At 43.6% G+C, this 13,412-nt stretch overlaps 1 protein-coding gene across 4 annotated transcripts in view; it reads left to right on the forward strand.

Annotated features, from left to right (window-relative positions):
• Positions 1–399: 399 nt before the first annotated feature.
• The window catches only part of IL13RA2 (interleukin 13 receptor subunit alpha 2), an 870,985-nt gene continuing 857,972 nt past the window's right edge, over positions 400–13,412 (forward strand). For 2 of the 4 annotated variants that reach the window (XM_086918735.1, XM_086918737.1), the window contains exon 1: positions 400–523. The gene's annotated coding sequence lies outside the window, so the exon portion shown is untranslated. The remainder of the gene's footprint in view (positions 524–13,412) is intronic. The other 2 variants (XM_086918739.1, XM_086918741.1) reach the window with 2 other exon arrangements.

Raw genomic sequence — 13,412 nt, forward strand, 5'->3', positions numbered from 1 at the left:
TACTATCCAACACCTTCCCTAGTGTCCACGGGGACTGGAGTTGGAATAGTAAATTAAACTATTCACTATCCAGCACCCCAAAGCGCAATGCGTTGTAAAGGTTTTCGTTGTAAAAACCGCGTTGTAAAAGCATGTGTGGTAAAAGCATGCGTTGTAATGTCATACATCCGTGTGTACACCCTTACCACTCTCCTGCTGAATGGACATGGCTCATTTGCAACAGTAATTCCTTGAGTGATGCTTGGATTTTTCAGAATCCCTGTGAGTAAGCTCGATGGCAGACCCCCACTCTCATGAATTGTTTCATAATTACATCTGTGAACCACATGCGCATCCCTGAACGTGACCGGGAACGAGGCCTATTCCTGAACAAAGTGTCCTGAAGAACAGTTCCCAAGAAACCGAGATCCGCGTTGTTCCTCGAAGCCACGCCTTAAGCGTCTCCGTAACAAAATATATCCAAAAGTAGCTACACTGCTCACTCACTCGTTCCGGAGAAGAATCGGAGCCGTGGCTGGGTTTGGTAAGTGAAATATCCGTTTAAAGAATTTTAAAGAAGCATCAAAGGTTCTTTAGTTATCAGGTGGCTTAACCGGGATGTTTTATACGGAACTCTTTAAAAACACATGCTTGCTGTTTTCAGCGTCCAGAAGGGGCAGCTGCAGAACGGCTGCCCGCATGTTTTCTGGAATGAATTATATTTGGTTGGTCGTGCGTTTGCATGCAAGGAATGTATGTCCTGGTTTGATTTGTACTACTGTTGAGTTTGGCAGCCCTCCCTCCGGAAGAGTTTCCCATTGCAATAAATCGATGCATAACAACAGATACGGTTTTGGTGATTAGGCATAAAAATGTGTAGAGGATCATGGGTGTGGTATAATTGGAGGGCAGATGTTGAAAAGATGTGCTACAGAGACAAACTGAATGCAGCATTGGAAACTAGAGAAGGTGCGACGAGGGACAGCATCCTTTTCATGTCAAAACAGTGTTATTGGTTTCAGGGTATAACAGTACAAGAGAAGCAATCAGATGTGGAGAATTCGTTTAATGCGAGTTCGACTTATCAGCGGTCTTGGCTAAATTGTATTCGCGATGTCCACGTCTTTATGCCTATAAGAAAACCTGCACTTGCAATTTTTTTTTCATTTTCTATGTGAGAAATATACTTTTATTTTACTCACAAAGAAAGGCTTTTTCCACACCACCATACACTTTGGGGTTGTTCTTTCCCCATTTACATCCTGGTTTTAGATTACCTCCTGTCCTTTACAGAGGTCAGAGGTAAATCTCTGAGAGTTCCAGTGTGAGAACTGGACAAAGCAAAAGTTTGAAAATAACCACAAACGAGTGTTGTTCAACGACTTTTGATGCAATCCCACCCCGTCCCACGGGAGACGATTTAATCCCACGCAAAATTACACCAAACTAGCGTAACGTGAGTAAATGTAAATCAATTTACAAATGTATATCCATCCCTTCACAATTTTCCCTCATGCGTCATGCCATTTACTGACAACGATTAACTGAGTTTTGCAAATGTTTGTGTGAAATCTGACTCATTATATCTGTACTGTGCTTCATCAAGTTGGCATTGATTTAATTAATCATCTTATCTGATCTGTGCATGAATAGTTTTAGCAGAGCAGTGCAGAATTACCCCCCAATGCAGATATTTTTCACCCTTAGATGCCATAGGATTTTTTATTGCCAGGCTCGTTCTTATCTTGCAGACTAAGTAGGCTCTATCAGGAGACAGTACCTCCTGTATGCTGTCAGCATTTATTGGAGGAAAGCTAATAATGCCTGAGATCATTGGCCTTTTGGAAAGGCCTTGACGATGTAGCTTTCTCACGCTCAGTACCTCTTACTCATACGTACACTGGGTTGCTATAGATTTGCCCTAGCGCCAAAATGTCATCCCATTCCTTTAAATCATCTGGCATGTAAAAGAACGGAACAGAAAATAGCAGAAAATAACGTAACTTTGTAGACATTAGCACTCATGGTAGAAAGAAGAGAGTAAAAACAAAAAATCTATAAAAAGAAACAGTAAAAGTTAAAGACACAGCACACAAGCAAAGGTAGATGCATTATATGAAGATAGTAGACAAGAAGGTGCAAGTTGCAGCAGCAGTCAGTATCATTGTGCTTAACTTTGTTCCATACCAGGAACCAATTGCTAACAGTTAGAATGCTCCTTTGATCAGGCAGTACTTAATTTGTAAAACAAATAAGTGGCGGGGCCCTCATCAGGAGGCCACTGCTGCTTGTACCACCCATTCCTTTACATAGTTACTATTAGGGGTTTTTAGCCGCAGTTCATCGATCTGTCTGTGGTAGTGCCATTCACCTTTTTCACCAACCAACTCAAACCTACATCAAGAGGCAATGCATCAGCCCACATCTGCCGTGGGCTGACTTTACTATGAGCTACAGCATACTCCCCTTTCATAGTTAGTACATCCACACACAAAGTAGTTCCTTTCAGTGCCAGGGAATACTATGGTAATATGTACTTTTTGAAAGCAAAAAATATTTTTGTCTCTAGTCAATGTTTTTTATTGAATCGACAAACACCTGGCAGCTTTCAGAACAAAAAAATTAACAAAAACAGTGACAAAACAAGAATTGACAAAAGGCTGGTGGACAATGCCAGATCTATTAGCTTTGCCAATGATTGTTGGTAATAAGTATGAACAACATCAGCGAATGAGGAGCAAATTCGTTGTTGCCTGATATTGCTCTGTGTGGAAGGTGGGATTGGGTCATGGCAAAACGCTGGGAACTTTTTTCTACTGAGTGAGGAGATAGCTAAGTGTGGCAAAGGAGGAGGTAGATTTCTTTCAGTTGGTGTTGGAGGAGTATATTGAAAAGTTAGGTGGCATGACACCTACACACATTATGCAAAAGTGTCATAATTTCATATTCTGTAGAATGGAGAGTCTATACAGGAGGTCAGACATTGTAAATTAGAGCGTGGTAGAGAGTGGTAAAGGTATAGTAAGATACCAGCAAATTTTAAGTAGGCGGTGGAGCTGTATATCTTTAGACTTGTCTGGACGTTTGAAAAGGTACCAATGAGGTAATTTAGACTTTGGCAGGATGCTGCAGGGTCAGTGGACTCTCAGTGCCTTCGGGTTCTACAGGAGTCCATATGCTCTTAAGTTGACGAAGTAGTTTGTGTGGGTGCCACTTTTTGGCCCCATTCAGGATACCTTTTTATTTCAATGAAACAAACTCCTAAAGCAGGACGTTAAAAGGAAAAAGCAACGACGCTGACATACAAGGATTCTTCTACATTTGTGAGGGGTGCGTTGCATTGCAAACCTGATCAGGGAAATGAGTGACTGTCATCCTACCCTACATAGGGTGGGGTGCCTATCACTATGGCCAGGTGGCCCAGTGTTACATGGGTTGGCAGGTCAAGGCTCTCCAAAGATGGAGCCAAGTGAGATTCTGTTGTAGGAAACATTGCAGTTTCTGCACCTATAATTGCAGCAGAGGAACCATGAGTTTATTGGGGTGAGAATGCAGTCTCCCTTTCTGCCGAATTCTAAATCAACCTTCACATAGTTTAGCTTGTAATTAGGCTACTGGGCCATTGCAATTGCTGATAGGGAAGGAAAATAAAGTGGCAAAGACTATAAACATAAATATATGAATGGCTTCAAAATCACAACTCCTTGTTTTCCATGATGGAGGTCTTAACATGTCAGAGACAACTTTTATCTAAGCAATATCTAGAACCACCACAGAGGTATCCTACATCGATCACACCCTCCATGCCAGCTCCTATAAATGTAGACTTAGGACAGAAATATTAGGGGTTATTTGTAGATCTTGCTATGGACAGCTTCATATGTCTGTAACACCTTATGCTTTGAATTCTTTAAAAAAGTTCAATAAGTGGGAGTTCAGAGAGAGTGGACTTTTAATCAACTCCCTTCATCCTATGCTTTCATACCTTTTTAATGATTTGCTTGAATGGTCTGTCCATCAAGGTCATAGAATTTTGAGGATGATTATTGTTCGATCTGGGGCTCTCTAGTTGGCAGAGGTAGGTACCAATGTCCAAAGAGGGACCCTTGCTTCTAGTCAGGATAAGGGGATACACTCTTTAGATAACCCCTGCTCACCCCCTTGGTAGCTTGGCACGAGCAGACAGGCTTCCCAAAGGTATTTGTACCAACACTCTCAGTAACACAGTGAAAATACCACAAAAATTGACTCCACACTAGTTTAGAAAAATAAAGTATTTTTATCTAAACTATACAAGATTGAAAAAACTAAAATCCAACATACACAGTTCAAGAATATGATTTTAAAAACGTTCTAGGGTTTGAGTCAAAATAATCTACAGTTGCGTAATTTTTAGGCCAAAGTGCCTGTAAATGCGACAAAAGTTCCTAACGACAACTGCAGCGTCAAAAAACAAGCAATGCGTCACTCCTAAGACCCTGGGGAGGCGATGCAACAACCCCGCTGCATGCAGCGGGCGTGTAGTGGCGAATCCGGTCTGTATGGAGAGCGATGCGATACCTTGTATGGATTCCGGGGTGCAGGTTCTCCGGTAGGAAGCGTCTTGCACAGGCACGATGCAACGATCTTCAGGGCAGAGACGATCTTCGGTGCAGCTGCGATGCGCAGCGTTGATCCTCTTCTGCCGCGGCCCCTCGATGCGCTGGACTCTGCGAGGATCTTCGCAGAGACGGGATGCGGTCCGCAAACAAGTCGCCCATTGGTTCTCACAGCGACGAAAGGCTCTGCGACGATATTCTCAGCGACAGGAATCTTCCTGCACCGGGGCAATGCGCTCGCAAGCAAACGATGCATCAGTTCTTGCAGCGGCAACAGGCGCTGCGATGATCTTCGCGGCAACGGGAATCTTCTTGCACTGTCCACGATGCCCTTCGCAAGAGAGCGATGCGCACAAATTGTAGATTTTCTTCTTTTCTTCTTGTCCAGTTCCCCAAACAGCAGGAAACAATCTCCAGAGGCCCCACAAATGGATCAAGCACTCTAGGCGGGGAACAGCCTTTACAGCGCGGGTATTACCACGCGCTACCATTACAATGCTGCTATTACAACGCAAGTCGTTACAACGACTTGCGCTGGAGTGCGCTTTTGGATAGGGAATAGTTTAATTTTCTATTCCAACATCTTCCCTACTGTAACATGGGCTGGAGTTGGAATAGAAAATTAAACTATTCCACTATCCAGCGCTTACAGAGCAAGTCGTTGTAACAACTTGCGTTGTAAAAACAGCGTTGTAATGGCACGCGTGGTAAAAGCCTGCGTTGTAATGCCATACAACCACTCTAGGCAGGTCAGAACTCACACAGCAGACTTCAGGGGGGAAGCTGGGGGTGAAGTCCTTTTGTTCCTGGGACTTCTTAACAGGAGGCCAGCTCTCCTCAGTCCCTTGGAGATCTCTTGGGACACAGCAACAGCAAAGTCCTTCTTCTCTCCTTGGCAGAATAGCAACTGCAGTTCAGCCTACACACACACAGCAGGGCAGTCCTTCCTATTCAGTCTTCCAGCTTTTCTCCTTGGCAGAGGTTCATTCTTGATTCCAGGATGATCTAAAGCCTTGGGGTCTGGGTCCCCTCTTTATACCAATATTCTCTTTGTTCTCTGAAGGTAGAGAGGCCTTTGCCTAGTCCAAACCAGTTCTGGTCGGTCCTGGAGCACTCTGTTTACATGACTCCTTCTGTCCTTTGAGAGAGAGGGGCAGGGTTGTCAGCCGCCCAGCAGGAGGTGGAGCAGCATTGTGGAAGTCAGACACAGCCCTATTCAGGCCCAATTGCTATCCCCTCCCACCACTCAAGATGCAGATGAAGCTATTCAGCCTAGCTCTGACTCACCCAGCCTCCTGGAGCCACCCCAGCCCCAGTTGCTCGAAAACCAGACAGTCAATATACAAACAGGCATAGGCACACAGAAAGGTTAGACAAGAAAACAGCTACTTTCTAAAAGTGCTGTTTTCACACACAGGTTTTAAAAACCATCCTTCCTAAAAGATGGGTCATTAAATTATGAGTTGAGGGATGCTAGACTTCAATTTCCTATCTTGCTCCTATGGGAAGATATGCAGGTAAACATACACAGCATTCCCCATTATAGCTGATGGGCAAGATAGCCTTTCAATTGTGAAAAACGAAATTGGCAGTATTTCACTATCAGAGCATGTCACCCACACTAGTACATGCTCTACCTTTCACGTACACTGTACCCTGCCCAGGAGGGTACCTTGGGCCTTTCATAAGGGTGCCCAATGTGTACAGAAAGGGAAGGGATAGGACTGGCCAATGGGGACGTGGGCCGGGTCAGCATGGCAGTTAGCAACTGCACACAGGCACTGCGGTGGCAGGCCTGAGACACCATTTTAGGGCTACTCATGTGGGTGGCCAAATCAGTGCCGCAGGCCCACTAGTAGCATTTGAATCACTAGCCCTGGCACACTCAGTGTACTTTACTAGGGACCTACTGGTAAAACAAATGCCAATCATGGATAACCAATCACAACAACAATTTATACAGAGAGCGTATGCACTTTATCACTGATCAGCCGTGGTAAAGTGCCCAGAGTCCTATTGCCAACAACCACATGTCAGGAAAAACAAGGGAGGTAGAAACAAGAAGTTTGGGGATAACCCTGCAAAATGGGCCTTTTCCAACAATTATATTGTCCTATTTGTATTACTATTAGGCTTTGGTGTTTCTACATGAAATGGTACTTTTTTGAGACTCCAGATATTAACATCTAGTTTGAGGTCTTTGACATGTTTATTTTGCTGACATGACATTTTAATTGCTGATGTATGGCTTTTTGTTTAAGAAATGAGTGCAGCTTGGATGCCTTACTCTACGGTAAAGACGAAAGAATGATCCACATGACTTTGTGAATGCAGTTGCTATGGGCTGCTTCCAGGATATTAAGTTGCTTGCATATGTCCCTTCTCGTGTGTTGTCTCTTAATAACCATTTCTCTTGTTTCTCTTCAGTGACCAAGGACTCATTTCCAATGTACTACATCTTAGTGTGTTTCATATGCTTCCAACAACTTTTACTTTTCCTGCCTTCCGTATGCATTTGTTTTGGGTTGTTTCATTAACTTTCTTGTCTATTTGTTGCATTTAATGCTGTAGACTTTATGCTGCGCACAGTCATATTATAAATCATTGCTTGATGACAAAGGTGTACACTTTTGATCTTTCTGAAACCACTGCCTTGTTTAGCTTCCTCCATATGCTCCCGGCACAGTGCTAAGAGCAGCACAAGAGTATTTGGTTTGGGTTTGATTATGGGAAATTCCAGAATGGACAATTCTATAGTTCAGCAGGTTTTTTGTGCATCAGACAAGTTTAAATTTGCATTCAGTGAGTTCTTTAGCAACTGCATATGATTCTACCCTGTTGAAAGATTTAAATGAATTGTTTCCTCTAAAAAGGACTACAATTGGACTGTTGGGGAAGATAAGGCAGGATTTGTTAAAAACTGGTTGCAAAATTATTTTTCTGTCCAGTGTGGTTATTAATGAATTAAACTATGTACTAATAGTTTGGTTTGCAAATTGCACATTTTTATTGGGTCGCAATTTGGCCTACCTCATGAATATCAATAAGGTAGGTCCAAATTGCGATACACTAGGAATCGCAGCCATCCCATGGATGGATGGTGGCCTGCTGAGATCAGCAGACCACTTTCTCTGTGATTGCTGTTTAATAAATTATTTTTTTAATGTATCCCGTTTTCCTTTAGGGAAAATGGGATGTATTAAAAAAATGAATATTGTGCATGAAAAATGTTTAATAATGGGGTGATCCATGGGACCACTGGCCACTATTAAGACATTTTCTGTCAGCACTCACAGAGGGTAACTGGGTCCCTTGGGGACCCTTCATCATTTGCAAATGGCTTACCATCTCTTCGAGGAGGTGGTAAAAGATTAATGATTTGCAACCATAATTCAGCCGCAAAACAATACACATCAATACGATTTTGTACTTAGAAAGGACAGCCTAAACATGCCCTTTCCAAATACTGAATTGGTATTTGATGGCAAACCTAAATTGCGATTCTGTAACATGTTACCGAATGACAAGTTAGTGTTGTACACAAGAAAAGGCCATTTTGTAGTCACAAATGGCCCGGATCTGTGACTTGGACTCATTGCAGTCACAAAACAGCTTTCTACATTTGGCCTATAGTTCCTTATCAACAGTCCAATAGTAGCCTTCAGAGTTCTTTGTTTCATGGTCTTATTGTATACTGATATGGCTCCCTAAATAATTCTATATTCTTCAGCATTCCTGTGGCACCACAACCAATGACACACTCTATCCAACTACTCCTATTCAGAATAAGCATGGCTATCTGGTCAATTTGATCTTCTTGTGTATTACATATGGCGCATCTGGAATCTCCTTGGGAACTGAATCTTCAATGGAATACACATAGGTGTAAAGTTTAAGCGTTGTCAGTACAAAATATGAGAGCATAAAATCCAATTTAGGTGACACTTGGGACTATGCTTTCATTCCTATGGTGATATTACTTTATAAAGTAGGTAGTGGCCACACCTGCCTCTGGGTGTGCTGACTAGGTGATGAGAATGAGCTATAATTATTTTAATGGGTGCCATCAATGTTGAGCATGTCGGTGTCAGTTAGAATAAGGACTGGAGAGGGACAATTGGAGGGTCTGGACTAGCACTGGACTAGCACAGGGAAGACTCTCACTGACTTGGAATTGAGAGCTGTAATTCAGGAACCTACTCTTTAGCACTTTCTATGATACTCTGAGAAGGGCATGAGACATCATGTTTTTTTCTGTTGCAGAATGGCTTGGTGAATGACTTTGCTCTAAAGATATTTTCCTAGCTCAAGATATCCTGAACAAAGCTTCCCACATGATGACTAATGTTATTTACTGATGTTGCTTCATAAGAATTAGGGAGATAGCAATATCTATTAAGCCTCCAAAAAGAGACGAGGTGTTCTTTCAGGGTTATGTTGCCACAGATAGCAAATCTTTAATGACTCATTGCCTGCATTGGGCCATTCCAGTGAAGAATATTGGCATACTGGTGGTCCTTTTTGCCTCTCCCCGTAAGACTTGGGAAATTACTGTGTTTCACAACCTTGACTTCATCACCATGCCAGAGATATGTGGTATGGATGATATGTTGTATTATTTTACTATTGGGCGTCGTTATCCTTTTCACCCTAATAGATACTTTGTGAATTGCCTAAATAAAAACAGTAAAGTATTACAATAGGATAATGTTTACAAAGCCTAATTACCTTAAAAATGTTTGGTCTACAAATACAATTCCTCAAGGAGCTGAATAGTTGTTGTTATCCGAAATTCAGAATCTTTCAAGTAGGTGCACTGAATTAGAGCTTTAACACGAAAGAAAATTAGCGGTATCCCACTTTCTTTAATTAACTACAAGCATTAGTGGATCCACCCAATTCAAGGTCATTGTAAAACATCCAAGGATTGCCTACAAAGGTAGCGCTTTATATAATCCATATATTTTCAGAAGTAGTAGTTCAATGCGACTGTCCAGAGACATTACATGAAATAAAATTCATAGTGCCCCCGGGGTAGCTTTCCCCTGCTGCTTCACTCAGGCTCTTAATCACTCTTACTTCTGACTGCAATTTACTCCCTTTAACCTGCTTTCACCCCCATAAATATATTTCTCCTTGCAGGCTCCCTTAACTGTATTTTTCTCTTTTTCCATTTTTTATTTTTCCTCTTAACTGCTCTTCCTTTAGCAGGCTCCGTTAACCATTTGTCTCTCCTTCTAACTCGCTTTTTCCCCCTCATCCTTGCTTCGTTTTTTCCATAAAAATCACTCTGTCCCCCTGTTTTCCTCAAGCTCCCTCTCTCTCCCACTTCCCGCCTTCCTCTGACTGACTTCCACCTTCCCAGTGCTCTGCCCCCCTCCCGGGATACCTACTTAATGAAGGCCGCAGCACGACCCCCATTTAGAAGGTCCCCAGACCATCTCTCCCGTGTAGGCTCCTAATAACTCTTCCTCCAAACTACATTTTTCTCCCTTTAACCTGCTTTCTTCCCTGTAACTGTATTTCTCCTTTCAGGCTCTCTTAATTGTATTTTCTCTTTTTAACCCACCTTCTTCCATGTAACTTTATTCCTCCTTTCAGGCCCCCTTAACTTTTTCTGTATTTCTCCTTTCCTGTTCCCTTAACTGTATATTTCTCTGTTTCTGGTTTCCATTTTTTGTTCTTCCTCCTGCTCTTCCTTTCACAGGCACTCTTAATCAATTTTCTCTCCTTCTAACTTGCTTTTTTCCCCTCTCCTCCTTGCTTTGTTTTTTTCAGGATAATCATTTTCCCTCCTGTTTTTCTCATGCTCCATCTCCCTCCCACTTCCTGCCTCCCGCTGACCCCACCTTGTGTTGCAGGGATTCTGTTTTGGAAACAGAACTATGACTCGGATAACAGAGCGTCAGTATGTAGGGACTGGGTCACCATGCCACATCAGCATTTATGGACCCAAATCCTGACTAGCTCATAGTGTTTTAATTGACCTCATAACCTCCCCACAGTGGAGTAACTATACTGACTCCCCAGAAAACAACACTCTAGTCCCCTCAGGGAGCTACGGTAACAGGTCATCACCTTTTTTTCTCTCACTCACACATGTCCAACAAACAACTGAAAGACACAAGTTTCTGGTTTCCATTTTTTGTTCTTCCTCCTGCTCTTCCTTTCACAGGCACTCTTACTCAATTTTCTCTCCTTCTAACTTGCTTTTTTCCCCTCCTCCTTGCTTTGTTTTTTTCAGGATAATCATTTTTCCCCCCTGTTTTTCTCGTGCTGCCTCTCCCTTCCACTTCCTGCCTCCCGCTGACCCCACCTTGTGTTGCAGGGATTCTGTTTTGGAAACAGAACTATGGCTCGGATCACAGAGCGTCAATATGTAGGGACTGGGTGACCATGCCACATCAGCTTTTATGGACCCAAATCCTGACTAGCTCATAGTGTCTTAATTGGCTTCATAACCTCCCCACTGTGGAGTAAGTACACTGGCTCCCCAGAAAACAACCCTCTAGTCCCCTCAGGGAACTGCGGTAACAGGTCATCACCTTTTTTTCTCTGACTCACACATGTCCAACAAACAACTGAAAGACACAAGGTGAGTTTACAATTTTTATTGAAACTATTGTGCTCTATAATGAAGCAACTGTGCTGCAATTGGGAAACATATGCAATTTAGTAACAGGATTAGCATTATCAGTAGACTGTATACCATGAAAACCCCTATCATGTTGAATGTTATATTTAAGTAATCCTAACCTCACTATGTGAGCACAAAAGATGTATCACAGATCTCTGGGATTAGAGCTGGGCCCCATACTTGTCATTTGCTGTTAGCTGATCTGCATCTCAGGTTCGCAAGGCTTGCAAGCTCGTTCCAAGGTACTTCTTCTGTGAGAAACACACTCACATTGTAGAAAACAGCACCTGGGTCTCTTTGTCTATGTCTATTTGTTAGGTGTGTTATTGATTGACCACAGAGAAAAATTGGGCACAGTGTTATTCAACCTTGCACAAAATATTCAGACTGAATCCCAGCAGAAGAGCTCAATAACCAAAACATGTGCAACATGTAACTTCGTAACCTGTGCAAAGCAAAAGTGGCCTAGAACGGACAGCTAGGTTAACATAGGGGAGAACTACAGTGGGCCCTAGGGAACTCACGACACCAGTGCCCCACTCTCCTCCCAGGATACCTACTTAATGGAGGCTGCAGCATTGCCATGCAGCGGGAGCAGAGCCGGTGCACCAAAGGCAAGCCCGTCTGCACCTAAACGGCATCCAGACCCCCTGATCCCTGGCCCCACACCCATCAACAGATACACCAGCGCCGAACATCTAGCCCTGAAATGTGTTTCAACGCATCAAGAACTGCAACCTCACCTCTCCGATATGAACATTAGGACCTTTCTCTTGCCTTCACTGCCCCTTCCACTTCAACACAGAGCCCCTTGTTCTGGAGCCCCCGCCCACCATCACCACAACAGTTCACTCCAATACCTGCTGATCAAGACCTGAGCACTCCACAAGCACACTATCAAGATCTGAGACACCATCACCTCCCTCACACCGTTCATCATCTTCCTCACTGAAACATGGCTAAACTCGGCATCAGCTCCAGTCCAGACACACCAAATGGATTCAAAAGAATTCACTGGGACCGCATCACTAAACAGAGTGATGGAAGAGCCATCATCCACAAAGAATCCCTCAACTGCACAGCTATCGGTGACAGCACCACCCCCATCCTAAAACACCTTAACTTTCATATCAACACCACAGCAAGCTATATTCAGAGGCACCCTTAGTTACAGACCCCCAGAACCTGGTCCTGTCTTCTGTGAGGCAATCTCCAACTTCATCACCCCGCTAGCTATCAACTCAAAAGACTTCCTCTTCCTATGGGACCTCAACTTTCACCTGGAAGTCTTCAACGACACCCACAAAACTAACCTACTCGAGAACAGGGACATCCCCGGCCTCTCTTAACTGGTCATGGAGCCCACGCACATTGGTGGAGACACTCTGGACTCCATATTCTCAGCCAGTGAAAGAATTAGATACAGCCATGCCACGGAAATCACCTGGTCCGACCATTCCATTGTCCACATCACAACCAGGCCCACCACACCCACCACCCAGCCCAGCTCCCCTTACATTAGCTGGTGAAAAGTAACCAAAAACATCTGGACCAACACCATAAGTGCCTCGTCCCCCAACACCAACACCGATCTCTGGGGGCAGTCGGAAACTTCGATGCATGGATCAACAACTGCGCCGACAAAGTCACACCCCTCAAACCCATTAAACTCATCAGATCTTTCAAGCACTTCAGCTGGTTCACCCCAAAAGCTCAAATCCTGGTAGGGCACCTGCAAGCAACTTGAAAGGATCTGGCTCATCAGCAAAACAAACTCTAATTGATCTAATCTCAAACTAGCCTTCAACTAAGCATGGGCGGAAAATCCGTTACGCTCGCGGATTTTGCGGATTTTCGGTAAATTCGCAATCCGCGAACGCTCGCGAATTTACCGAAAATCCGCAAATTCGCACGCAGCGGATTTTTTTTTCTTGGTGATACAATTTTGCGGCGTGCCGTGTAAGTTCGCAATTGCGAACTGATACAAAACCCTCGCGAACTGGCAGAAATCCTTGCGAACTGGCAGAAATCCTTGCGAACACAAAAAAGGCATTCAGCAGGTTCAAAAGTTCAAACACATCATTAGTAACCATTCCCTGTAGTGCTTCCTGACAAGGGCCCCTCCAGAGTTCAGTTGCTAGTTGCAGCAATTGTATGACCCTGCTCTGACCCTCACAGCAGGCTCATAGAATAGCTAC

This window comes from Lissotriton vulgaris, chromosome 4_1 (genome assembly GCF_964263255.1).
Source record: "Lissotriton vulgaris chromosome 4_1, aLisVul1.2, whole genome shotgun sequence".
Lineage (NCBI taxonomy): Eukaryota > Metazoa > Chordata > Amphibia > Caudata > Salamandridae > Lissotriton > Lissotriton vulgaris.